This window comes from Chelonia mydas, chromosome 7, assembly GCF_015237465.2.
Source record: "Chelonia mydas isolate rCheMyd1 chromosome 7, rCheMyd1.pri.v2, whole genome shotgun sequence".
Taxonomy (NCBI): Eukaryota; Metazoa; Chordata; order Testudines; family Cheloniidae; genus Chelonia; species Chelonia mydas.
Genome location: NC_057853.1, coordinates 6,272,031 through 6,298,672, shown reverse-complemented (window position 1 = coordinate 6,298,672; position 26,642 = coordinate 6,272,031). Strand labels below are relative to the sequence as shown.

The 26,642-nt window shown below is 43.1% G+C and overlaps 1 long non-coding RNA gene across 1 annotated transcript; it reads left to right on the top strand.

Annotated features, from left to right (window-relative positions):
- Window positions 1–755: 755 nt before the first annotated feature.
- Window positions 756–25,779, top strand: LOC122466688. The gene is made up of 4 exons (XR_006292396.1): window positions 756–1,029; window positions 10,675–10,751; window positions 17,858–19,905; window positions 24,591–25,779. It is a non-coding gene; the product is annotated as an uncharacterized LOC122466688 (long non-coding RNA).
- The last annotated feature ends 863 nt before the right edge of the window (window positions 25,780–26,642 follow it).

The following is a 26,642-nucleotide window of genomic DNA, read 5'->3' as shown; positions in this document are numbered from 1 at the left end:
GCGGGAGACATTAAGAAAGGGGCAGTAGCTTTGGTCTGGGAAGGTCTTGGAGAAGGTTTTGAAGAAACCAATGAAAGGGGCTATGAAGAGGCCTAGAGAGGCAACTAGATGTCTGGGTAAGTGACACCAAGTGCGTGTGTGTGTGTGTGTGTATGGGAGGGGGGATGATGGTTTGGTGAGACAGCCCAGACCTGGGAGAGGAATTCATGGCCCATAACAGAGCAAAGGAAGAAGCCTTAAGGGGAGAGAAGTGGGGAGAGTTGGTGTTTGGCCCCGACACCTGTTTCTTTGTCTAGGGCACTGAGCCCCTAGCAAAGGGGGTAAGGCGAGAGCACACTGATCTCCAGCTATTCTCTGCTGTGGAAGAGCCCTGACGCTCCTTTAACTTGTGTCAGGAGCGGGGCAGGCCCAGGGCTAGGCTCAGAATAGCGGTGGCACCAAGGTAGCTTAGAGCCACCTTTCTCTCCCTCTGGTGCTGCCCTGATGTCAGCTCACAGTGGCGTGCTGCTAGAATGAAGAACCCAGCCCCACGTATCTCTAGACTGTCAAAGAGTTAACCCCCCCACCCCCAACCTCAGCAGCTGATATTTAGCATAGTGAATGAATGTTCCCACGGGCACCGGAGTGAGCGCCTGAATTCTCTAGTTCAGAACGAACACAGTGATGCAGTCCATGCTATTTTTAAGAGCAATGCTCTGCACCCAGTGTACTCATCCGTGTGTGTATAATCGCTGTGTGCATCATCTGAAGCTCTTATAAACAAGACCCTCGGTGAGGAGTCATACATTAGGCAGCGTCCTTGAGCAGTGACTAAGTCGTAAATGTTCACTGAGGTCCAAGTAGGGGCCGAATGTGCAGGGAAAACAAATTGTGTCAAGGAAGAATTACGGGACTTGGACGGCAGTGCGCATTAGTCTTGCCAGAGATGCAAAAGGAGGAGGAGGCACAAGGGAATTTAACTGCTGGAACATATCCGAAGGGCTGTGCCAATCAAAACCTGAGCAGATCCTTGAGAAACACCAGCTGATGGTAATGTATTTCTTCTGTTAATTGCGTCTGAGTAAGGAAACTAGAGGAACCTCTTCTGCAAACATCAGGAGGATGCCGTACAATGCAGAGAGGCGCTTGTTAAGCCTCTGTTTGCTGGTGGCACAAGGATCATTCAAATTGACAAGGAGGAAATGCAAAGAGCATCCGCTCTTCCTCTGCATCTGCAGGGTCGCTGCTTTTAATTTGTGAATTCGCATGATGGAAGGCCTGAGAATCGTTAGAGCTGCAGAGGGAGCCTCTTTTGTTTTTAAAGGGCGTTCTAACATGAATTGCCCAGGCTTTTAAAGGCTACTATCTCTCTCACCGTTAGAAGCAATTCAAAACCTGAGTCCAGGGGTGCTGGAACAATTTGTATAGTGGGGGTTCTGGGAGCCATTGAACCAAACTGTAAACCCTGTATATGATAGAAACCGCTTCAAGCCAGGGTGTGCGGCAGCACCCCTACTTCCAGCACCCCTAGTTCAAGCACCCATGCCTGATCCTCCAGAGAGCAGTATACGAGCCTGATCTATGGCATTATGGGTAAAGGAGGGCTGGGGACTGGGGGTGAAGAGGGCTTGTATTTACTTGCATTCTTATGTATTATTTAAAAACAAAAATGCAAAATAAAGCATAAAAGACTTGTCCAGTTGGTGTGAGGGCTTGAGCAATAGCCACAGCAGTAAGTTCTGTGGATACCATCGCTAAAAACACCTGTAAAAACTTAACAGTCGTAGTTCTCCAAATCCAGCTATATCGTCATCATTTCTGAGCCATCGATTTGGACCTGCTCTGTTGCTAAGTTCAGGGCAGCAGGAATATGGGAAGGGGGCCGAGAAAGCTGGCTTTAAGTCCCCTTTGTGCTCCCAGGATTCCGAGTCTCTCCAGTGCAAGTTATAGCAACCTCAAGACCGCTCTTGGTTATGTCCTACTCACTATTGACCCTTGTAGGTCATTAGAAGCAGAGATAAGCTGGGGCACAGTGGAGAATCTGCCCCTCAACTCTAATCAAACCCTGACATAATGGCCAGGCTGGGTTTCTCTGCCCCAGTGCTATCATTATGCAGCCCCCTCCCTCATTTCAACTTGCAGAAGACTGAGGGTCTTGTGCAAATATAAAACAGCTCTGCATGTTATAAAATTCACTTTCTTCGAGCAGAGACTGAGCTGCGTTGATGAGATGAAGTTCAGGCACTTCCGAATACACGGGGACTTGCAGAGAAATGTTTGCGGGGAGAACCTGAAACTCCGGTGCAGGCAAATATAGTCAGGTGTCAGGGAGGTTTCCTTCTGTATCCTCTTACTATTATCATAATTGTTTATGTTTAGCAACACCTATAGCCCCACTTGAGATGGGGCCCCATCCTGCTAGGGGCTGTACAAGCCCCTGCCCTGAAGCACCTACAACCTAAAGAGGCAAGACAGACAGAGAGCAGGAGGGGATACCGAGCAGAAAGAGGGGAAGTGGGTTGCCAAGGTCACACAGCAGTTCCGTGGCTGAGCTGGGAATAGAAGTCAGGTTTTCTGACTCCCAGGCCGGTGCTCTATTTGCTGGAGGCCACTGCCTCCCTAAACTCAGTCCATATTCTCCAGAACTGATGAACCTCTTCGACAAAATTTTGTTCCCTCTGTCTCACAGGCATGGTGGCAGTGGAGCTGTTCCCCGTGTTGCTTCAGCCAGCAGGTTCTGGAGTCCATTGAAGGCTGGATTCACTCCCGACTGCTTCCACCATTACTTTCTCCTCTCACAGGTTCAGCAATAGGAGAGCAGCTACGGCCACTCAGGAGAGCCCAGCAGTGCTTCAACTAGCCTAGACCCCAAAGCCTTGGAGGACGAGAATCATCTTTCTCGGGGCAGAGTCCCACGACTCTCTCCCACTAGATCGGGGACTGAATCTGCAATTCGCTGTGATTATCTTACCAGGTCCGAGTTTAGTTCCACGCCCGCAGAGCTCCTCTCTTTCGGGGGTAATGACAGGGTTAACCAGTGACCAGCCAGCCTTCAGCAAGCAAAGTATTCGATATTCAGAACAAAAGCATTACAGAAAAAACAACAGATCTTAATAGTAACCAGCTTATAGGTAGGTCTTAGCTTACTGAGCAGTCACCCATCTCTCGCCCAGAAATCCTGATAGGAACAAAATACTTCAATCTCTTTCCATAGGTTCTGTCCCTCTCTTTCACAGTGTCATGTCACTTCCTGGATTCCCTCCCTCTGTCAGGCTGGTCACTTTATATAGTTTTCAGTTCTCTGTTAGCCTTCATAAACCAGTCTATGCCAGTTCCCCCAGTTCCAGGGGGAGAGGCTTCCTCAGACTTGATTACCTGCCTAGAGATTTGCATTAATTGCTGCCCCTTGCTTCAGTGATTTTATTCCTTCAGGAAACCCTTCTAGTTCCCCTAGGGAACTGGAATAGAATCCCCAGATCATAGCATTTAAAGGTTGATAACATAGTCTCTGAATATCCCTTGTGCCCATAAAATCTGTCTCAGACTCTGAGACATAAGTGGGGTGCCCTCATGGAGGTCAGAGGTGCACTTACCTTGGGATGTGTGACAGGAGCAAACACTTTTTCATCCATATCTTTCCTGATCCTCTGCCTGGTTATAATCCCAGTAACTGAGTTAATCTGTTTTCTCTTCCCCATGATGCGGTCCAAAACTTCCCATCAGCTGAAAGACTGAATTTGACACATTAATCGTTGGTCATTTCACAAATAGCTTTGTTTCTTTGCTGAGAAGGAAAGGGCATTCCCCACTCTAATCTATCCTTCTGGGAAAGCACATGTGCTACCAGGGCTTAGGAGCAAAGACATAATCATTTTGATTGTTTAGTACTGTATATTCTGTTGCATTTTAGGCTCCAGCATAAGCAGACAACTGATCAGTGCCAGCTGGCATAATCGAGAGAAATCCACTGGGAAAGAGTCACATTTTGTAGATCTTTTAAAATTCAAAGTGCATTGTGACTTTAAACCAAGTCCCTTTATCACTTTTTAAAATTAAGAGTAAAAAGGAGTCAACTGAATGAAAATAAAATATAAAAATCTTCATATCAGGCAAGTTTTGCTCTGATTGGTCAGCTGCTTTTCTGCTGAGTACGGGATTGGGCTGCTTTAATGTTTCTTAGGTTTCTCATTTACATCTGCATGAGGTATTATGTGCCTGGGAAGTAATCATCTCCATATTGTTCTGTGTTCCCCCCCAAGTGGCCATTGCATCCACCTGTTGTCTCTTGTCAGATGCTTCGACTGCAGGCTCTTTGGGGTAGGGAGAATCTATTTGTTATTTCATGTACAGAGCTTAGTACGCTGGGGCCGTGATCTCTGAATGAGCCCTTGAGGCACTATCGCAGTACAAATAATGAAAAGCAGAATATGCAGCTGATCGCCAAAGTAGCATCATCCAGCATGTCTTAAATAATGCACTGATGAAACACTGAATATACGTACAGACTAAGGTGGGGGGTGGGGAGAGGGGAAGAGAACTGTGTGAGCCGTACTAAAAGGCCATTTAGATATGAGAGAGATTTATTAGCTCATCTAATCCGCCATGCCAGTGCAGGATTGGTCTCTATGGTACATTCCCCAGTGCTTTTGTCATCATCTAGTGCATCAGTAGGGTGAGTACTTCATGGTTGTAATTCCCATGAACAGTGTGGTCGTACTAGAATTACACAGAGCCTTAAGGGACCTGACCCTTGGTTCATCTTTTTCTCAGGATTCAGCAATGCTGTTCCCCTTTGGCAGCATGGCTTACGATGCTTGCTTGGTTCATGCGTTTGTTGAACTCTCATGTTTTGACATACCCTGTTCCGACTCCATCAAAGCTTGCAAATCATGTTGGAAAGAATCCATGACTTGGCATTAAGCAGTATGTAGCATATGGCGGAGTCACAGTTTTGCTTTGTTTCAGAGGGGTAGCTATGTTAGTCTGTATCTGCAAAAAAAATGAGGAGTCCTTGTGGCACCTTAGAGATTAACACATTTATTTGGGTATAAGCTTTCGTGGGCTACAGCCCACTTCATCGGATGCATGCAGTGGAAAATACAGTAGGAAGATATATATACACGGAGAACATGAGACAATGAGTGTTGCCATACCAACTGTAATGAGACCAATTAATTAAGGTAGGCTATTGTCAGCAGGAGAAAAAAAACCTTTTGTCGTGATAATCGGGATGGCCCATTTCAAACAGTTGAGAAGAAAGTGTGAGTAACGGTAGGGGGAAAAATTAGCATGGGGGAAATAGTTTTTACTCTGTGTAATGACCCATCCACTCCCAGTCTTTATTCAAGCCTAATTTAATGATGTCCAGTTTGCAAATTAATTCCAGTTCTGCAGTTTCTCGTTGGAGTCTGTTTTTGAAGTTTTTTTGTTGGAGAATTGCGACTTTTAGGTCTGAAATTGAGTGACCAGGGAGGTTGAAGTGTTCTCCGACTGGTTTTTGAATGTTATAATTCTTGATGTCTGATTTGTGTCCATGTATTCTTTTGCATAGAGATTGTCTGGTTTGGCCACTGTACATGACAGAGGGGCATTGTTGGCACAGGATGGCATATATCACATTGGTAGATGTGCAGGTGAACGAGCCTCTTATGGTATGGCTGATGTGATTAGGTTGTATGATGGTGTTCCTTGAATAGATATGTGGACAGAGTTGGCAACGGGCTTTGTTGCAAGGATAGGTTCCTGGGTTATTGTTTTTATTGGGTGGTGTGTGATTGCTGGTGACTGGCCTGTCTCCCAAGATTTGTGAGAGTGAGGGATCATCCTTCAGGATAGGTTGTAGATCCTTGATGATGCGCTGGAGAGGTTTAAGTTGGGGGCTGAAGGTGACGGCTAGTGGCTTTCTGTTACTTTCTTTGTTGCGCCTGTCCTGGAGTAGGTGACTTCTGGGTACTCCTCTGGCTCTGTCAATCTGTTTCTTCCCTTCAGCAGGTGCGTTTTGTAGTTTTAAGAACGCTTGATAGAGATCTTGTAGGTGTTTGTCTCTGTCTGAGGGATTGGAGCAAATGCGGTTGTATTGTAGCTTGGCTGTAGACAATGGATCGTGTGGTGTGGTCTGGCTGAAAGCTGGAGGCATGTAGGTAGGAATAGCAGTCAGTAGGTTTCCGGTATAGGGTGGTGTTTATGTGACCATCACTTATTAGCACTGTAGAGTCCAGGAAGTGGATCTCTTGCATGGACTGGTCCAGGCTGAGGTTGATGGTGGGATGGAAATTGTTGAAATCATGGTGGAATTCCTCAAGGGCTTCTTTTCCATGGGTCCAGATGATGAAGATGTCATCAATCATCATAAGTAGAGTAGGGGCATTAGGGGATGAGAGCTGAGGAAGCGTTGTTCTAAGTCAGCCATAAAAATGTTGGCATACTGTGGGGCCATGTGGGTACCCATAGCTGACTTGACCATGTGGGTACCCATAGCTGACTTGAAGGTATACATTGTCCCCAGATGTGAAATAGTTGTGGGTGAGGACAAAGTCACAAAGTTCAGCCACCAGGTTTGCCATGACATTATCGGGGATACTGTTCCTGATGGCTCATAGTCCATCTTTGTGTGCGATGTTGGTGTAGAGGGCTTCTACATCCATTGTGGCTAGGATGGTGTTTTCAGGAAGATCACCGATAGTTTCCTCTGGAAGTCAGTGGTGTCTCAAAGATAGCTGGGAGTGCTGGTAGTGAAGGCCTGAGGAGAGAGTCTACATAGCCAAACAATCCTGCTGTCAGGGTGCCAATGCCTGAGATGATGGGGTGTCCAGGATTTCCAGGTTTATGGATCTTGGGTAGCAGATACAATACCCCTGGTCGTGGTTCTAGGGGTGTGTCTGTGCAGATTTGTTCCTGTGCTGTTTCAGGGAATTTCTTGAGCAAATGGTATAGTTTCTTTTGGTAACCCTCAGTGAGATCAGAGGTTAATAGCCTGTGGTATGTGGTGTTAGAGAGCTGCCTAGCAGCCTCTCCTTCATGTTCTGACCTGTTCATGATGACGACAGCACCTCCTTTGTCAGCCTTTTTGATTATGATGTCAGAGTTGTTCCTGAGGCTGTAGATGGCGTTGTGTTCTGCACGGCTGAGGTTATGAGGGAAGTGACTCAAACTGTGGGAGAAAATGCCACATTTAACTGAAAAAGTGATAAGCCCTTAAAAAGCGCACATTATAAAACTAACAAATGAACGAAGACGAGTGGACTTAAGTAAAACAACACAGGAAAGTCCAAGGGGAACAGAATAGAGAAATAAAGGAAGAGGCCCATATTCTTCTCTGATTTATACCCATGCAACCCTGTCAACATCTTTTGACGTTAATGGGGCTGTAGCTGAAAGTCAGGGTTGTAACTGTAACTGTTGGCCTAGAAAATTAAAGATCAAAAGCATACACAGAGACCAAAACTAACATTGAAAAGAAGGCAGTGAAGAAAAGAAGAAAATAGAAAATGGTAAATCAGTTGCAAACAGGAGGGAGAAATCAAAGCATAAAGGAAAAGGGGGAAAAGAAAATGATAAAGAACTTGATCAAAGAAAGAGCAATGAAAATAAAAAACACAGAATAGCAAGCAAAGGGACCTCACAGAAGGGCAACACAAAACTGTCAAAGAAGAAAGAAAAGAAAGATGCAGAGATGAGAAAGGGTAATCCAAAGGAGAGGGAAGGAAGGATGCCCTCAGCAAAGGAAGGAAAGCTCTGAAACCCGAGTGTTCTGCTGGAGCAGAAGAAAGGTTGAAAGTTTCCTGCCTTTGTTCCCTCTACATCTCCGATTCCTGAGTTGTTGCCCGGACTATGCTGAGCTGCTCTGCATAGGTGAGTGATAGCAATAGGGAGTGGTAGAGAAATTCGGTGAAAGGTAGCCCAGCCAATATATAGCAGCCCGAAAGGCTTCAGAGATCGGGATTTGCATAGCTAGGGGGAAATGTTTTACTGACAGAGCTTTTCAGTGGCAAATGCCATTTGTGTCTAAAATGAAACATTTTGATGAAGTTTGATTTAGGAAAAAAATGAAAAAAGGGGTTTCAATAATTCCAAATGTCCCATTTCAATATTTTTGGAATGGAATGTTTCGTGCTTTGAAGCAATTTTTCAAAAGGCAATTAATTGCATTTTTATATAAACAAATACAAATAGGTCAAAACTGGAACAATATGGTTTGATTTAATCAAAATAAAATATCTTGATTGACGCCCAAATGATTTTTTTTTCAGAATTCCATTTCTTGAGAAATTTCAAAATGTGTTGTGTTGTGTTTTGGATCAGAATTCCCTGGCAAACGGAAAATCTGTTTCCTGCCCGGCTCTTGATTTGAGACAGTTTCACTGAACCTTGGCTACTGCTGGGGCATGGCAAGGACATAATAAGGAGGATCCGGAACTCCTCCAATTACATTGGCCTTCAACCAACAAAGCTCCATCAACTTCAATGCAGTTACTTTGTGCCAGTATACGAGGGAGGGAGGATCAGACCCAGGAATTAGCCCCGGTACAGGGGAAGGAGCACACACAGAGAGAGGGATAGCATGAAATGGAGGAGGAGGAGTGAAAGAAAAAGACAAAATTGAACAAGTAGACAGGAAGGAGGCACAGTATAATGCAAATGAAGTTTCTTGCCAGGATCTGCACCATGGTTTTCATTCATCTACAACACTCTCCCTTCCTTTGCCTTCTCCACAGTAGGAAATTACACTGTGTTAACCAGTAGGATGTTAAACCCTGTATGCCCTTGTCTACACTATGGATATGTCTACACAGTAAAAACAAATAAAAAGCCATGGCAGTGTTCCTCAGAGCCTGGGTCAACCCGACCCAAACACCTGGGTCCAGCCCGAGCCCAAACATCTACACCGCTATTTTTAGCCCCACAGCGTAAGCGCCGTGAGCCTGAGTCGGTTGACCCAGGCTCGGAGACTTACTGCTGCGGCCTTTTCTTTGCTTGGAAGAGACGCCCTGAGTGACAAGTCACATTTTAGCATCGCGTCTGTCAACACGACTCCATAAGGTTGTGTTTTAGCATGTCCCAAATTCCACAGTGTAGATAAGGCCCCAGTGTGCTTGTTCATCCTTTTCCATTTAGCTCCATGAAATGAAAATGATGAAAGGATGGTTCCCGTTCTGCTGTGGAATGGTGACTGTAGATGTATAATGGTGGGAACCATAGTAATTCTGTAATAATGTTGTTACTGTCCTCAAGTGATAGGGGAAGGGTTTTTTTCTGATTACAAACCTCAATGAAACATTGACACATACCAGCCTGAATCATTCACTGGTTTTCAAATTAGTGATGGATGTTAGGTTTCATACAGCTAATCCTTACGCTCTCTGTCGTTTGCACATATGCATCCCCTGCCCCCAAATATTGAGTTTCACAAACTTTTTTTTGGCAGTTTGGCCATTGCTTCTAAAAGGAAATTTTATAAATACAAACACAGCTGTGAATTTTTAACCCAATGGAAAGCTATGCATGCAAACTGTAAAGATTTGTGTTTTCACCGCATCTGGGATTATTACTGAAATAACATTTTAAATATAAGGAGTAGCCAGGAACTTGCATGCAAAACCTGTGCCAAGTGGAATCTCAAAAGTGACAAGTTCTGTTCAAAATCTAGAAAGCACAGTTTTTCAATTGGTGCTAAATTTGGCAAAAAAACAAACAAAACCCAATTCCCCCCTGCTTAGCTGAAATACCCTTCAGTAAATGTGTCTTACGGGCCACTAGAAAGTGTGCAGTAATTTTGTCCCAAGTAAAAATGTCAGCATTACAAACTTTATTCGATCCTAAATATTGACAGACTAGAGCTGTTACAGTCAAAGGTTTGATGGTAATATTTTACATCACTAAGTTTTACTCTCCTTTCTTTCATACCTTAAACTAGGCTACTGTTCCTAGTCCTTTGGTGGGAATCTGTACTTGATGGATATCATATCCTGAGCAGTTCCCAACCTGGATCTCCACATAAAACAATCCTAGTGGCAAACATAACTTGCACATATATCCTATATGCTATTAAAGGAACCATCTATCCCACTGAGAAATCTCTGAGTGGTTTCAGAGATGTTACATTGTGCTCTGTAGATACAAAATGTGAGCTTCACTAATTTTGTGCTCCCTAGAATAATAGGCAAAAGTATTTCTGCAGACCCTGCAATGAAAGAACAGCCTGAATGTTCCTGATTCAGCTGAAATGGATCTTGCAGCGAGAGCATCAAAGCCAGGCCTGTTTTATCAGTTTACATATTTTTAAAGTGACAGTTTATTTCTTGCATAATCCCCCTTCAGGCACATTGGTAGCTGAGCAGAACCATTCCCAGAGGCATCTGCTTTCTGGCCTGTGAATGTGATTCCTTGCATCCATTTTTAGAACCTGCTTCCAGGAGCCCTTCGTGTACTGAACCCTAACTGAAGTTGGTGGAAGTTGTACAACGAGGAAGGCTTGCAAGGACAGAGGCCACAATGATGGCTTCATTAAAACAAAGTCCTGAGGACCTGCTATATAGCCCAGATCAAAATCTTTGAGTCCTGTGTCATTCTGGAATTCATAAAAGCTAAATGCCTAGTCCCTAAACATTTCAGTTCATAATGCATCACACCATTTCTCCATTCTGCACCTCCATTCTGCACCCGCCACTGATGTGTCCTTCTCTCTCTCTCTCCTAGACATCAGGAGTCTTCTGTGCCAAGTCCCAAGTTACTGGGGAGCCATTTGACTCAAGGCACTGAGACATAACAGTGAGGTACGTAAACAAACAGCATTGTTGATTATAGCCATGCTTGAAATTCACTCCAGTGCAAAGCCAAAGGCTCTGTGACCACTTAAAGCCTATCTGTGATCTATGCTAAGGCTGGAATAAAGTGTTTTAAGACATGCCATTTGTCTCTTTATAGAGGGGGTGAAATCCTGGCCCCACTTCAGTAGGGCTAGGATTCAACCAGTGGGGTATTTCATCCCATGGAAGTATTCACACAGCACTAGTAGGTCCCAGGAACCATTCTTAGCTGCATTGGAAAGTGGGTGGGGAGAGTATCTCTTCTTTGGTTGTTATGAAGTCTTAGCTGGGAATCCAGAGGGGATACTGTATTATACGTTGTCGGATCACGCTGGCTCCCAAGAAAACAGGGTTAGTATGCTGAGGAATGGCATGACGACTATGCTTGTGTCTGTGGTGAATGTCTGGAAATGGGGTCAGGAATGTTATTTTACGGATGGGGCTGTCAAGGGTGTAAAGCCTACGTTTGGACGTGATTTAGTGATGTAACATCTGAGGACACTCTAAAGGCCCTTTCGGTTGCCAGGAGCCACCCTGGAATATTCATTCAAATTTCAGCAGTTGGGTGAGGACTGTCGTGAAGGACAGGTGAGGCTGGCTGGTGGAGGGGGTGGGGGGCTGTTGGGGGACCTGGCGGAAGGCAGCGGGAGAGGACTCTAAATGAGTTCATTCCTTTTAAGTATTCACATAAGGTTTAATTAACCAAATCGGGAGAGAAGCTGTGGGGAGTGGGCTTTCCTGCAGTGGCCTTTGAAGAGCACTGATATTTCTCTTTGCTCCTGGGGCAGAGCCCTTGGAATAAGGGAGCAGAGCAAAGGGTGAAAGGAGGTAACATTTCCAAGTGCAAAGCTTGGTGGTGGCAGCAGTTATCTGAGCCCAGGGCACAGGAAACCCAAGGTCGTGACAGTGCCCATAACTATAAAGAAATACTGGGCCTGATTCTCTGCTCCATCATTCCAGTTTAAGCATAAAACTGGAAAATAATAGAAATTGTAGAAATGTACAACTGGAAGGGACCTTGATAGGTTGTCTGGTCGAGTCCCCTGCACTGGGACAGGACTATGTATTACATAAAGTACTCAATGCTTTTTTTTGCCTCGATCTTTACAGACAAGGTCAGCTCCTAGACCGCTGCACTGGGCAGCACAGCATGGGGAGGAGGAAGCAGCCCTCAGTGGTGAAAGAACAGGTTAAGGACTATTTAGAAAAGCTGGACATGCACAAGTCCATGGGTCCGAATCTAATGCATCCAAGGGTGCTGAGGAAGTTGGTGGATGTGATTGCAGAGCCATTGGTCACTATCTTTGAAAACTCATGGCGATGAGGGGAGGTCTGGACAATTGGAAAAAGGCAAATATAGTGCCCATCTTTTAAAAAGGGAAGAAGGAGAATCCGGGAAACTACAGACTGGTCAGCCTCACCTCAGTCCGTGGAAAAATCATGCAGCAGGTCTTTAAAGAATCCATTTTGAAACACTTGGAGGAGAGGAAGTTTCATAGATTCATAGATATTTAGGTCAGAAGGGACCATTATGATCATCTAGTCTGACCTCCTGCACAACGCAGGCCACAGAATTTCACCCACCACTCCTACAAAAAAAATCTCACACCTATATCTGTGCTATTGAAGTCCTCAAATTGTAGTTTAAAGACCTCAAGGAGCAGAGAATCCTCCAGCAAGTGACCCGTGCCCCATGCTACAGAGGAAGGCGAAAAACCTCCAGGGCCTTCCAATCTGCCCTGGAGGAAAATTCCTTCCCGACCCCAAATATGGCGATCAGCTAAACCCTGAGCATATGGGCAAGATTCATCAGCCAGATACTACAGAAAATTGATCAGGAACAATCAACATGGATTCACCAAGGGCAAGTCATGCCTGACCAACCTGATTGTCTTCTATGATGAGATAACTGGTTCTGTGGATATGGGGAAAGTGGTGGATGTGATACACCTTGACTTTAGCAAAGCTTTTGGTATGGTCTCCCACAGTATTCTTGCCAGCAAGTTAAAGTAGTATGGATTGGATGAATGGACTATAAGGTGGATAGAAAGCTGGCTAGATGGTCGGGCTCAATGAGTAGTGATCAACGGCTTGAAGTCTAGTTGGCAGCCGGTATCAAGCGGAGTGCCCCAAAGGTTGGTTCTGGGGCCAGTTTTGTTCAACATCTTCATTAATGATCTGGATGATGGGATGGATTGCACCCTCAGTAAGTTTGTGGATGACACTAAGCTGGGGAGAGAAGTAGATATGCTGGAGGGTAGGGATAGGGTCCAGAGTGACCTAGACAAATTGGAGGATTGGGCCAAAAGAAATCTGACGAGGTTCAACAAGGACAACACTTGGGAAGGAAGAATCCCATGCACGGGTATAGGCTGGGGACTGACTGGCTAAGCAGAAGTTCTGCAGAAAAGGACCTGGGGATTACAGTGGATGAGAAGCTGGATACGAGTCAACAGTGTGCCCTTGTTGCCAAGAAAGCTAACGGCATATTGGGCTGCATTAGTAAGAGCATTGCCAGCAGATGGAGGGAAGTGATTATTCCCCTCTATTTGGCACTGGTGAGGTCAGATCTGGAGTATTGCATCCAGTTTTGGGCCCCCCACAACAGAAAGGATGTGGACAAATTGGAGAGTCCAGCAGAGGGCAATGAAATTGGTTAGGGGGCTGGGGCACGTGACTTCCAAGAAGAGGTGGAGGGAACTGGGCTTATTTAGTCTGCAGAAGAGAAGAGTGAGGGGGGATTTGATAGCAGCCTTCAGCTACCTGAAGGGGGGTCCAAAGAGGATGGAGCTAGGCTGTTCTCAGTGGTGGCAGATGACAGAACAAGGAGCAATGGTCTCGAGTTGCAGTGCAGGAGGTCTAGGTTGGATATTAGGAAACAGTATTTCACTAGGAGGGTGGTGAAGCACTGGAATGGGTTACCTACGGAGGTGGTGGAATCTCCATCCTTAGAGGTTTTTAAGGCCCGACTTGACAAAGCCCTGGCTGGGACGATTTAGTTGGGGTTGGTCCTGCTTTGAGCAGGGGGTTAGATTAGATGACCTCCTGAGGTCTTTTCCAACCCTAATTTTCTGATTCAGTGATGGATATTCCACAACCTCCCTAGGTAATTTTTTTCCAGTGCTTAACTATCTTACAGTTTGGATGCTTTTCCTAATGGCTAAGCTAAATTTCCTTTGTTACAATTTAAGCCCATTACTACTTGTCCTGTCCTCAGTAGTTAAGGAGGACAATTTATCACCCTCCTCTTTGTAATAACGTTTACATTCTTGAAGACTGTTATTGTGTCCCCTCTCAGTTTTCTCTTCTCCAGACTAAACAAACCCATTTTTTTAATCTTTCCTTTTTGGTCATGTTTTCCAGACCTTTAATCATTTTTGTTGCTCTCCTCTGGACTTTCTCCAATTTGTCCACATTTTTCTCAAAGTGTGGTGCCTAGAACTGGACATAATACTCTAGTTGAGGCCTTATCCATGCTGAGTAGAGCAGAAGAATTACTACTCATGTCTTGCTTACTGCACTCCTGTTAATACATCCCAGAATGACGTGCGCTTTTTTTTTGCAACAGTATTACATTGTTGACTCATTACTTCGTTTGAGGTCCACTATGACCCTCAGATCCTTTTCTGCAGTACTCCTTCACAGGCAGTTATTTCCCATTTTGTATTTATGCAATTGATTGTTCCTTCCTAAGTGTAGTACTTTGCATTTGTTGCTATTGAATTTCATTCTGTATATTTCAGACCATTTCTCCTGTTTGCCAAGATCATTTTGAATTCTAATCCTGTTTCCCAAAGTGTTTGCGACCCCTCTCAGCTTGGTATTATCCACAGACATTATAAGTGTACTCTTTATGCTCTTTATCTAAATCATTGATGAAGATATTGAACAGAACTGAACCTAGGACAGATCCCAGCAGGACCTCACTCCATATGGCCTTCCAGCTTGATTGTGAACTGTTGATAACTACCCTCTGATTACGCTTTTCCAACCAGTTCTGCATCCACCTTATAGCAGGCTATATTTCTCTAGGTTTTTTTTTTTATGAGAGGGTCACGTGAGACAGTATCAAAAGCCTTCCTAAAGTTTATATCTATCACATCTACAACTTCCCCCCTTTCCTTAAGGCTTGTTACCCTGTCAAAGAAGGCTGTTTGGTTGGTTTAACATGATTTGGTCTTGACAAATCCATGTTGATTGTTACGTACCTTATTTTCTTCTAGATGCTTCCAAATTGATTGTTTGATTATTTGTTCCATTATCTTTCCAGGTACTGAAGTTAAGCTGACTTGCCTATAATTCCCTGAGTTGTCCTTATTCACCTTTTTATAAATAGCTACTATATTTGCCCTTTTCCAGTCCTCTGAAATCTCTCCCATCCTCCTTGAGTTCTCAAGGATAACAGCAAATGACTCAGTTCCTTAAGTATTCTAGGATGTATTTCATCAGGCCCTGCTGACTTGTCTAAGTATTTCTTAACTTGTTCTTTTCCTATATTAGTGCCAGATCCTACCCATTTACACTGATGATCACTTTATTAGTTGTCCAATCACTGCTAACTTTTTTGGTGAAAACTAAAACAAAACAGGCAATCACACTTTGGCCATTGCTATATTTTCTGTTATCTTTCCCTTTACATTGAGTAATGGGCCAACTCTGTCCTTGATCTTCCTCTTGCTTTTCAGGTTTCTGTAAAATATTTTCTTGTTACCTTTTATGTCCCTAGCTAATTTAATCTTGTTTTTTTGTCTTGACCTTTCTACTTTTGTCCCTACATACTTGTGTTTTTTCTATTCAAACTTTGTAACTTGACTCTTTGTACGATTCTCTTTTTTGAGTTTCAGGATGTTAAAGATCTCCTGGTTAAGCCAGGGTGGTCTCTTACCATACTTCCTATCTTTCCTATGCATTGGTGTAGTTTGCTTTTGTGCCTGTAACAATGTCTGTTTAAAAAAACTGCCAACTTTCTTGAACTCTTTCTTCCCTTAGACTTGCTTCCCATGGGATCTTACCTACCAGTTCTCTGAGTTTGCTAAAGTCTGCCTTCTTGAAGTCCATTTTCTTTATTCTGCTGTTTTCCCTCCTACGTTTCCTTAGAATTATGAACTCTTATCTTTTCATCAGCTCTTTCACCCGAGCAGTCTTCCACCATCAAACTCTCAACCAGTTCCTCCCTGTTTTTCAGAATCAAATCTAGACTAGCCATTCCTCTGGTCACTTTCTCCATCTATGTAATCAAAAGTTGTCTCCAGTGCATTTCAAGAACTTGATGGATAATCTGTGCCCTGCTGTGTTATTTCCCTGAGAGATGTCCCAATAGTTGAATTCCCACCTCATCACCAAGTGCTGTGTTTTGGATGATTTTGCTAGTTGTTTAAAAAAAGCCTCATTCACCTCTTCTTCTCGTTAGGTGGTAGACATCTACCATGCCATCACCCTTGGTTTTTTTTTTTTTTAACCCTTGTACTTATTCCCCTTATTGTTGGCAAGGCACCCAGCAAGTAAGGCGGGATTTCATATACCCTCATTGTGGAGGACCTGGTAGATTTATTTTCCCTAGCCTTACTGTTAGGGCAGGTTCTATTTTGGGTCTAACAACCTTGATTGTTCTTCCTTGAAGAAGAATGGAAACACTACCTACTGCACTGCTAACGTTGTTTTTGTTGTTCTTATGCAGTAAACGTTACTGGATTGAATTATTTTCGTTTTGCTGACTAAGTGCAATATGTGGCAGCACAGTTAAGAGAAATATGAACAACTAATGAAGCATTTATTTTTCAGGGCACTTTGTTCCTAAACACAGGAAGTTGTAAAATCGCTGAGAACAAATTTTATTAGTTCATAGGCAATACCAGAAATGGCTGTCTTCTGTTGAGTCAGGATCTTAATGAAAAAGGGCTGAGGGATTAAGTAGAACAGTAAACTGTCAATTAAATTATGGTGACTGTTATTGGGCTTTGATGTTAGATAACTTCTCTCTATTGTGTCATTCACAGGGGATACTTTGCTTCTCAACTGAGCTGTGCACACATTTTTTTTAATTAACATCTTTTCCCCGCAGTCATCACTTTGTTATTGTTCTCACTGATCAAATGGTAAAGGTTATTTTCTTAAGATTATGCTATATTTGACATTTTTGCTGTACTGTTGATGTTAATTAAACTGCAACTGCTGAAAATCCCTTTTCATTCTTCTACGTGTTTCCAACGTGTACTGTAAATTACATTATCTACTTTCTTTTTGAATTGCAATACAGTATTTATTTGCCCACTCGAGAAAATGTCCCAGGACATTCCTTATTCCAGGAAACAATGAATTTTTTAGGATTTAATTTAAACCAAACCAGGTTCCAAGAGAGTGAATATATTTGTATTTATATTTCAACAACATCTTATTATAGTAAATGCACAAATAAAGAGAAAAATAATGGGCAATATTTATTTTCCTAAAGGGCTTCTTATTTTCCGTATTTATGACATTTGTCAAAATAATTGAGGAGTGAGTTTTGGCATTTTAACATAATTTATATTTTATGCCTGCTGTTCCCCAAGATTATTGGAACATCAGATGTTTCACTCATGACTTCAAAGAATAATGTTCAGACTACATCTGGTGATAATAATGCAAACAATACAATATCATACAACAAACTAGAACATGAACAACTCGCAACTGGGACACATTGACCCAAAGTTGGTTAGATTTTGTAATAATTTTTTGTCTTGGAGAGGTTTTTCAGAAATGGCCCCTGCTGTAAACCCTTTCATTAGTTCATTCTCCAAACCACTGCTTGGTTCCTCTACTGAGACTTCTAATAAAAGTGCTGATTAGAGTGGCTGAGAGGGTAAAAAAATGCCCCCATATCTTGGAAAGGTGGAGGCATAAGGCAGGGCACCACTTGCAAGGTCTTGTGTCCTGCCATTGCCATTGTATTGGATAAGTGGTTATAGGGCAAGAAGAAATATTATGTGAGGCATGAACCCGAATCAAGATGTATAGTCTAAATTTCATTGGTTTGGCCTACAACTATATCTTGGATCATACTAATAAATGCAAACTTTGTGGTCATTCAGGTTCCCAAGATTTGATGAAGTCTGATGCTCCTGGCTGCATGACACTGCAGGATGAATTCTGGCACAGTCAGTGCTGGCTGGGAATTTTGTTGAACCATGAATCAAAGGGGTAATGTGATTGTGCTGTTGACTAGCTGGCTGTGGGCCCATCCAGATGAGACCCATGTGATGCTGCTTGGAGGAAGTGACAAGAAGATATAGTGAGGAAAATATCTGCCCCTCTGATAAAGCATCTGTCCCCACATATTGTTTGAGTTCACAATCCAGGGATCCAGTTAAATTCTCAGCTGCTACTATACCAATAGGTAACAACAAATGACCAGAACAGCTTTTCTTCGTTGATCTGTGGCCAAGAGGTTGTAATTTCCTTTGGGGACATGCAGACCTGGCTACCGCAACCCATGCCTTTGTCATCTTGAGATTAGTTCACTGACTTGCACGCTATATGTGGCTACTCCTTAAATCTATCCAGAAAGTGAAGCTGGTGCAGAATTCGATAGCTGGCTTGTTAAGCAATATGTCTTGCCAGGAGCATATTTCACCATTACTCTCTGATCTGTGTGGGCTGTCTATTGTTTTCTGGGTAGAATTCAAGGTGCTGGTTTTGCTCTGTAAAAAGCCCTACATGGCCTCGAACCTACTGGCCTCAGAGACCACTTCTTTTCCCTGGCTATACTGACACAATAGCAGTGAGGTGGAAGATATCGTCCTCCTAGTGCCATCTGTAATAGTGAGGTTTGAAATGAGACTGAAGTTTACTCATTCCACGTATGCCACGGTGCAGCTGACAGAGGTTAAAAAAAAGTATGCTCACGATCAGCCTCCTCTGGATATGAGCTAGTGGCTGAAAGGTAAAATGCTGTGTGTCCTGTTCCCAATCCCCGCAAGCCAGCTCCCCCCCTCCAGCTTTCTGTCTTCTGTTCCGTTATGTGCAATAAGTGCCATTCTCCTCCAAGACAGGCGGCAAGATACCCTGCCAACTGATTTAATGAACTACCATCAAAGTTCTTTTTAGTTAAAAAAAAAAAAAAATAGACACATAGAAATTAGCCTGATTCCCATATGTTCCCTTTCCTTTGTGACAGTGTTATGCATTTCTACTCAAGAGAATCATAAATAATTATCAGTAGGCTTTCACACTGAGAGGATGATCTGAGATAGTGGTGTAGATATAGGGGTACATTTTAAAAGGCATGAAGGGCAGTTAAATGGAGGAGGGTGCCGACTTCCCTTGAAAGTCAATATGAATTAGGTGCTTAACTCCCATTTGTGCCTTTGAAAATCTCCCCTTTATAGTGCAACCAAAACAGCACACACTGAGTCCCCTACGTTTGGTCCTGTGCAAAATACTTCTGGAGATGGCCCTCAGCACAGATCACATAGGAAACAGCCTAGGGTGGTGATTTTCATGGGGTACCCCCAGTGCACCTCCAGCCTGTGTACCCCTGCATTAGCACAGCTTCAGCAAGAGCAACTAGAATAAGTCTACAAGAGAAACTCCAAAGACGGTTTCACCTCTCCACTTCCTTGGAATGCCATGGGTACTAAATCTAAGTCATTCTGAAGTGGTCATATGTGTAGTACTGGCCCACTGGGGTGAGAGGTTAGGATCTGATCTGGGTTCTTCATTCACAGCATGTCAGAGCACTGAAGGTAGCCCAGTCAGCCCTTAGGGAAGGGTGCACGTGCCATCACTCCAGCCAACTCAAGGCACGAGACTGAAAAAGGCTCCAGGTCCCCCTACAGCTCTCTTTATCTAGGTCCCTCAAGCTGGATCACACTTATAAACAGGAACACAACTACTCCGTGTGACAGAATGGTTCTGTGCCCTAACAGTCTATCTGTACAGCTGAGGTTTGTTTGCTAGACACTGCCAGAGAACCTGTTTACGAAGGAAGACACACCAGTGAATGGGATTCAGTGATGAGGACATGAGCCAGGGATTCACCTTCCCCATGAAAAATTCATTACAAGAGAGAGTGATGACCAACTGTCAACAATTCAGATCCCTCCAGCAACTGAATGACAGTGAGTCTGAGCCGCTACTGGTGAGTGAGTATGGTACGTGGTTTTTTGTAGTTGGCAGCGGTAGCTTTTGGGGTGGAGTTGTTGGAGATGCGGTGGGTAACTGTTAAGTGGTAAGCTGGTAGTATAAACCATGTGTGGTGTTTTACACTGGTTGAGGAAGTGGGAGGAGGATTATTTTATTTAGCCCTTTGTAGAAGAAGCTGAAACCCTCCAGAATGTGTCTTGCATCATTACAAAAAAGCAAACAAATAGGTATTTTAGAAAGTTGATGCATGATCACAAAAAAAATGCTAATCCATCTGCTTAACCCCCCCCCCCAACTCATAATGCTTAGATCTACTATATATTTAAAGGTTTCAGAGTAGCAGCCATGTTAGTCTGTATCCGCAAAAAGAACAGGAGTACTTGTGGCACCTTAGAGACTAACCAATTTATTTGAGCATAAGCTTTCGTGAGCTACAGCTCACTAGAGCTGTAGCTCACGAAAGCTTATGCTCAAATAAATTGGTTAGTCTCTAAGGTGCCACAAGTCCTCCTTTTCTTTTTATATATTTAAAGTAATTATTGAGTGTAGGGCAGTAATAAGCTGATATAAATCTTGAATTTAGTGACAGCCATACACCCTGATTGTAAACATTGTGGTTGAATGGATGTAAATGAGAGTAGAGTTTGGCTATATATAAATATATATGAAATGAGGAGAAGTTATTACATTCATATAAGAAAAGTTATTAAGTTAGGGAAATTGTTTTTGAAAGTAAAAGATTGACATTTTCAAAGCAATGCAGGTGACAGAGGCAGACATCTTCCATTAATGGAATGTGAAAGTGAAGTTGATGAGTAGTAGCTATCCAGAGGTTCTCTATGATTTAGGAAATATTGCAAAGTAACTGATAAATCAGCAGCTGTGTGATCCATATATTAAAATATTTACTCTGCCAATTCACTAAATTTGTCAAGCCACTGGATTATTTAGAGCAAGTCTAGCGTTAGGAGTCAGATTTTTCTTTTTAAAGTGTATGGATTAGCATTGTCTTTGCGATTTTGGAGATTAACTGCAAATGCATTTTTTTTAAATGACGCAAGACACACAGTGGGAGGATTTCAGAGACTTAAATGAAGAATGAAAAAAACCCAACAACCTACCACTTCCTCGTTCCATAAAAAATACTGCACAATGATCAGTCATAAAGGAAGACGTGGCTAAATCTCTTGCACTGCTTTGAAAAGTGTTCAGTGCTACGTATTTGAATGTTTGCAATGCGCACGTAGAGTGAAATTAAATACTGAGTGTCCAAATGTAGTGCTGAAGTTGCATTGTAGTTTGAAGTCTTGTATGGAGAAGATTAAGCTGTAGATATTTCAGTCCATATGGAGTGTCACGCTTTTCAAGCGAGAGGTTGAAACATCCACCTTTTATTTTTATTTATTTTATTTATTATTTTGGATCAACTGCACTGATGTCAGGTCCATCTCGGATTTGTGATTTAGAGCTAACCCAAAAAGGCTTTGTATGAGAGGTTACTGGGGACATAATTCATACCATCTATTTATAGTGAAACTGCAATGCATTTATCATATAGTGAAACACATACGCTGCGTAATGAAATGCATACCTCGTAAACATCATAGTATAGGATGTTCCTATCCCACATACTGAAATGTACCATATAAATCATATCCAGAAACACCAAGTCTCCATCAGATATTGAAGAGAGGTATGGTCCGATCATCCTAAACACAGGAATAGAAGCCATGGGCTCTGGAGTTTTAATCCCAACTCTGACACTGACACCCTCTCTGCCTTGGACAAGTCGCATAATCTTCCTGCTGAATTTTCTCACTTGTAAAATGACACTTTCTTACCTAACTGTGGTGATGTAAGGATAAATCAGTTACACTTTGTAGAGTGCTTTGAAGAACAAAGGCCCTGCAAAAGACAAGCAGTATGGACTGAAATATATAACACTGGATATTTGAAACATATGCATCATTTATGATGGTGCAGCATATTCGCTGTATTGAAGTGTCATCAATCATATGACTTCGGTTGTGCCCCCAGTACAACCTATTTAATTCTGTTTGTACTCAATCTGGCAAAATGCTAGCCTGCCTTTTGGTTGTAAACACAGTCTGCTTAAAATAAAACATATGGCTGACGGTATGGTTGTGGTTAGAAATGTGACAATGTAAAAATGGCAATTTTTGACTCATCTGATCTGCTCCCCTCTGTTTTCAAGATTCTCTCTGGTTCTCTCTCTGACAGAGCTATGTTTTTTGCTCCCATTACCAATGCAGAGGCAATCCAAATATGAGCGCGTGAGTGAGAACGTGCATCACAGTGACGGGGTGTAAACACTCTTAGGCACTGAGAAGGTTTCCTGCTTTGAGCAGGGGGTTGGACTAGATACCTCCTGAGGTCCCTTCCAACCCTGATATTCTATGATTCTAAGGTTAAAGGAGGCTGGGAGTGCTAGTAATCTCCCTCTTTGCACCTGAGGATGGTGGTGTCAAGTGGAGGGGATAGACTTAAAAGAGGACACCAAAGGCCAGTCGGGAGAGGAGACCCAGAGGAAGGGATGTGGGAAGTTCCCTCTCTCTGAGCAGGGTCCTGGTAGAAGGCCAAGAATGCTAAAGGGGCAGAGAAGTAGACAGTGAGCCTGAAGCCTAAGGAAAGATCAGGAGCTGTTGAGGGATGACAGCCCGCCTGAACTCCTGGGAAGGTAGAGAACTGTGCCAGGCCGAGACTGCAGGGTGGAGTAAGGCAGAGGAGCCTGTGGACAGATGCAAAGACATTGCATTATAGCTGAGGCTTGTATGCAAGGGAGAGGGGTAGCCAGCTGGGCCTGATTGGGGCTGAAGATTTAGTTGTCCCTATATTTCTGTCTGACTTGTTAAAGGACTTTGCGGCTCAGGGTGTGTGTGTGTGTGGGGAGGAGGGCAGGCTCTTGAAGAGGTTTTGGCTGGAGGATCAGGCCATTCCTAGAGCTAGAATAGGTTGAAGATCACGAGGGAAACTGAGGCACAGCTGCTGCAATGCCACAATAAGCCACTAAGGGGTATGGTGGGGTGGCCACTTTTCCACAATCACCAGTAGTTGTTACCTGAGATCTAGCCTAGGTAATGTGGTGACTGTTGCATTTTAAAACCCATAGAGGGTTGGACACAGAATCTTCATGCCCGGCAATGAGCCAGAAAAACCTAGCTTGAATTTTAGATGCCAGGTTGAGCTCCCAGAGTTTCCAGTGAGGGAAAACAAATCTCTTTATTTATTAATGGAGTAAACTTGACAAGGAAGTTGCTGAGTGACAGGAAGCACAGAACCAGCAGTGCATTTTTATGGTCACTTTTCAGGCTCTAACACTTTTTAAAAATGATTAAATTATATCCCTTGTTTAAAGGTATGTTGTTCCCTGAAATATTTGCTCCCTCTTTGCCTCGCTCTTTCCTGAATAAACAGGGGAGAAATGGTGACTGGTAGGAAAATACAAGATGACTGTCTTGTTCTTGAGCATCCGTTTATCCAGGGGCTTATGCGGTCACAGTCATTGTAGTATCTCTCTGTGGTACTTATATGGACTCATTACCACAGTATCTGAGCACCTCACAATCTTCTATTATTAATGTGTGTATCCTCACAACACACCTGTAAAGTAGGGACATGCTATTATGCCCATTTTATAGATTGGGAACCGACACACACAGAATATGTGACTTTTATGTGTTCACACAGGAAGTGTGTGAAGGACCAGGGAATCCTGGGACCCCTCCCAAGTCCAAAGTTAGCACCCTAACCACTAGCCCATTCTTCCCTGTCTAGTAGCTGAGTGCCTAAGCTTCATCATGGTGGTAGATAAAATTCTTTCCCCAAAGTACCTAGAACCACGAACGTGATAAAGACACGATGGGTCTGATTCTCATTAGAGTGGACTTTAGGGGCAGTGAGAATCAGGCCCAGAGAATTTATCTTAAGCATTCAGGACCTGATCCAGAGCCAACTGAACCCATAAGTGAAATTCAACTAATGTAAATCCATCTTCACTTTCCGGTTTAAAAATGAAAGCTGAACTCCCTGGGCGAATGGGTAGTGAATATATAAACAGACCTGAGTGATATTGCAGACACGTCATCTATTTTATAAAAGAAAACCAGCTGGAGAATTGGACTGACACTCTTGATAACCAAGAAGGAAGAAATATTAATAGAACTGGAGGTTCCCCTCACGTGGGTAAGACAGGAAAGTTGATATGTCTCAAGACAGAAAGTATGGCGAGAAATAACTGGAAACAATACTGATTGTCTGTGCCCAGTGGTGAAATTCACCTGGCATATTAGGAGTTAAAAGAGCTCCCAAGACAGCAACAGCATGGCCAGAAGGGGGGAGAGCAGAAACACCCTCCTGCATGTGAAGGAGCTGATCTCAATGGAACAAGGAGAAGCACTGGGGACAGGGACTTTGCCAGTCATTCTGCATTCACAGGGATCAGTGGCCACAAATCCCTGTGTAGGGGAGTGCTCAATGGGTCATGGCCATTATTCCAGTTGTGGAGACGGAGCAAGTGTCAGAGAGAGACTATGGGCTGGCCAGTGCTTTGTCTGGGGTTAGGGTGGGTTCTATCCATCCCCTCAATCCCCATACAAGGCCCATTTGCTCAGTGCTGAGAGGGGAGAAAGAGAATTTCACTCAGAATGTTTTATTTTCTAGGCATTACTACAAGAAGACATAGAAACTCCACTGTGCATCCACGCAACTCTGCAGATAGTGTGTGTAATGCGGAAACTGGGGGATCTCCAAACTCATCCAGCAACAAAAAAATCTCTGTCCTCCCATTAAAGAAAAAGAGAGAGAGCTCCCATCGATTACTGAAGAGCCAAGGCTGATGAAAATTAGGTAGTGTTAGCGATTCGTCTTCAAAATTTATATTTTATAAATTATATGAATTATAGCGGAACAAGGTGTTCATTTTACAGAGGAGCAATAATTAAAAATGAAATAACAAGACTCTGCTTGCCAACTAAACCAAGAAAAGAGAGGTGAAGAATAAAAGAAGGACATTGAAGAATATCTGCCAGAAAGCTTCATTTGAAATATATGTCCCTAGATGTAATTTATTTAATTCATTTTTCTTTTCTGCATCGGGTATATGACACAGATCTGGGCCGAAACCAAAATCCAATGTGCAGGCAGTGAGAGGCTTGTTGCCTTAGAGCAACCTCTAACCTGATACCATGGTGTTGCTAATCTGCTGGGCTTTTCCCCTCAACAATGAGTCTAATGATGGGTGTTCCACTGCTATTTTCCACATTATAGGGGTGAACTCCTGTTGTTTCTGGCCCTGCTTGGATATGCAGCGGGGAAAGGAGAGAAGGCATGGTGAGAAGATTGGTTAGCGTTCCTCTCCACGTGTGCCCCAGTTCTCACACTTAACAAGTACATGGGCTCTAACTGACTGGGACATACAATAAAGTTGACAGGGCTAGACAGGCCAGCCCCTAGCCCTGTGCGTCTCCATGCAGGTCAACAGAACCAGCCTTGTGCAAGGGAGATATAGTGTATGTAGAGTTAGGCCATCTTTTTTTTTTTAAAGTTCCAAATGATGGGGCCTGAGAGATCAGTCTGTAGGGAAAGCTACTGAAAGAAAGCTTAATTTTTCCATTCAGACTGAGCCAAAATTTAAAGAGCAGGTTGGGCTTGTTCTGATTGATGAATTGGAGCCATGATTGGAGTCAGTCAGATAATAGTTTTCTCCCAACCAGTTCGCCCATCCCATGATACGAATGCCTCTCAGAGGCAATTGTGTTCGCTCATTTCTGTGATATTACAGACTAGACATTTCCATTTGATTGGAAGGAGTTAAATGGTGTGGTCACACTCATGGGTATTATATTAAAGTGCTGACAGATGTCCAAGTTCACTTTCTTTATAATTAAAGCACTCTTTGAAAAGCACCTGAAGGGTTGTTGCCAGATCTTTTCTTTCAGCCTTTCTTCATTACATTTGAGATTCAGGTGTGGAATAAACCTAGGCAGAAACCTGAGAACCAAGGGTAAATCCAGGCTATATTCTGCAACGAGAGAAAGTAGTGTGGCTGGTATTGTGGATGAATATATGGTTGAGTTTTGTGCCTTATTCTAAGTGACATTTTACTAATTCAATCAGATTTGCAGTTTTCTTTGGAGCGTAGCAAATTAGTCATATTCACATATTTTCCACATTAAGTTTAGGCTTTTTTCTGTTGGCGAATATGCTTTTTGGAAAATTTTCATTCTTTGCAATTTTTCACCCAACTTTCATTGAAAACTTTGTCTGTTGGTTGCTTCATTTTCAGTTAGTTTTCATTTTTCTGTTTATTGCCTCTTGTTTCTAAATGGCTGTTCTGAACTCTTTTGATCATTTTGATTGTGGACTCTCAGACTAACAAAATCATAAAGAGTCCCAAGACACTCTGTAACATGACCAAATGTGGCAAGGACCCCCAGAATCAAAGATGAAACTCATTATGGTGATAGCAGAATCCATAGCATGTTTCCTAACTGCGATGCAATAGATATCAAGATCTCTCCTACCCCAGTAAACAATTATCAGACATTCCTTTTATGTGGCTGATGTTATTAATGTATTCACAGCCTGCGTTTTACTGCTGTTGTCTTTTGTGCCATACTCTGTGAAGAATACTGAGCTTGCCACAGTTTCTAGTGCTACTTTGTTAACAGTCTGGAGTTTCCATCTGTAAGTGAATGCACAAGCTTGGAATGT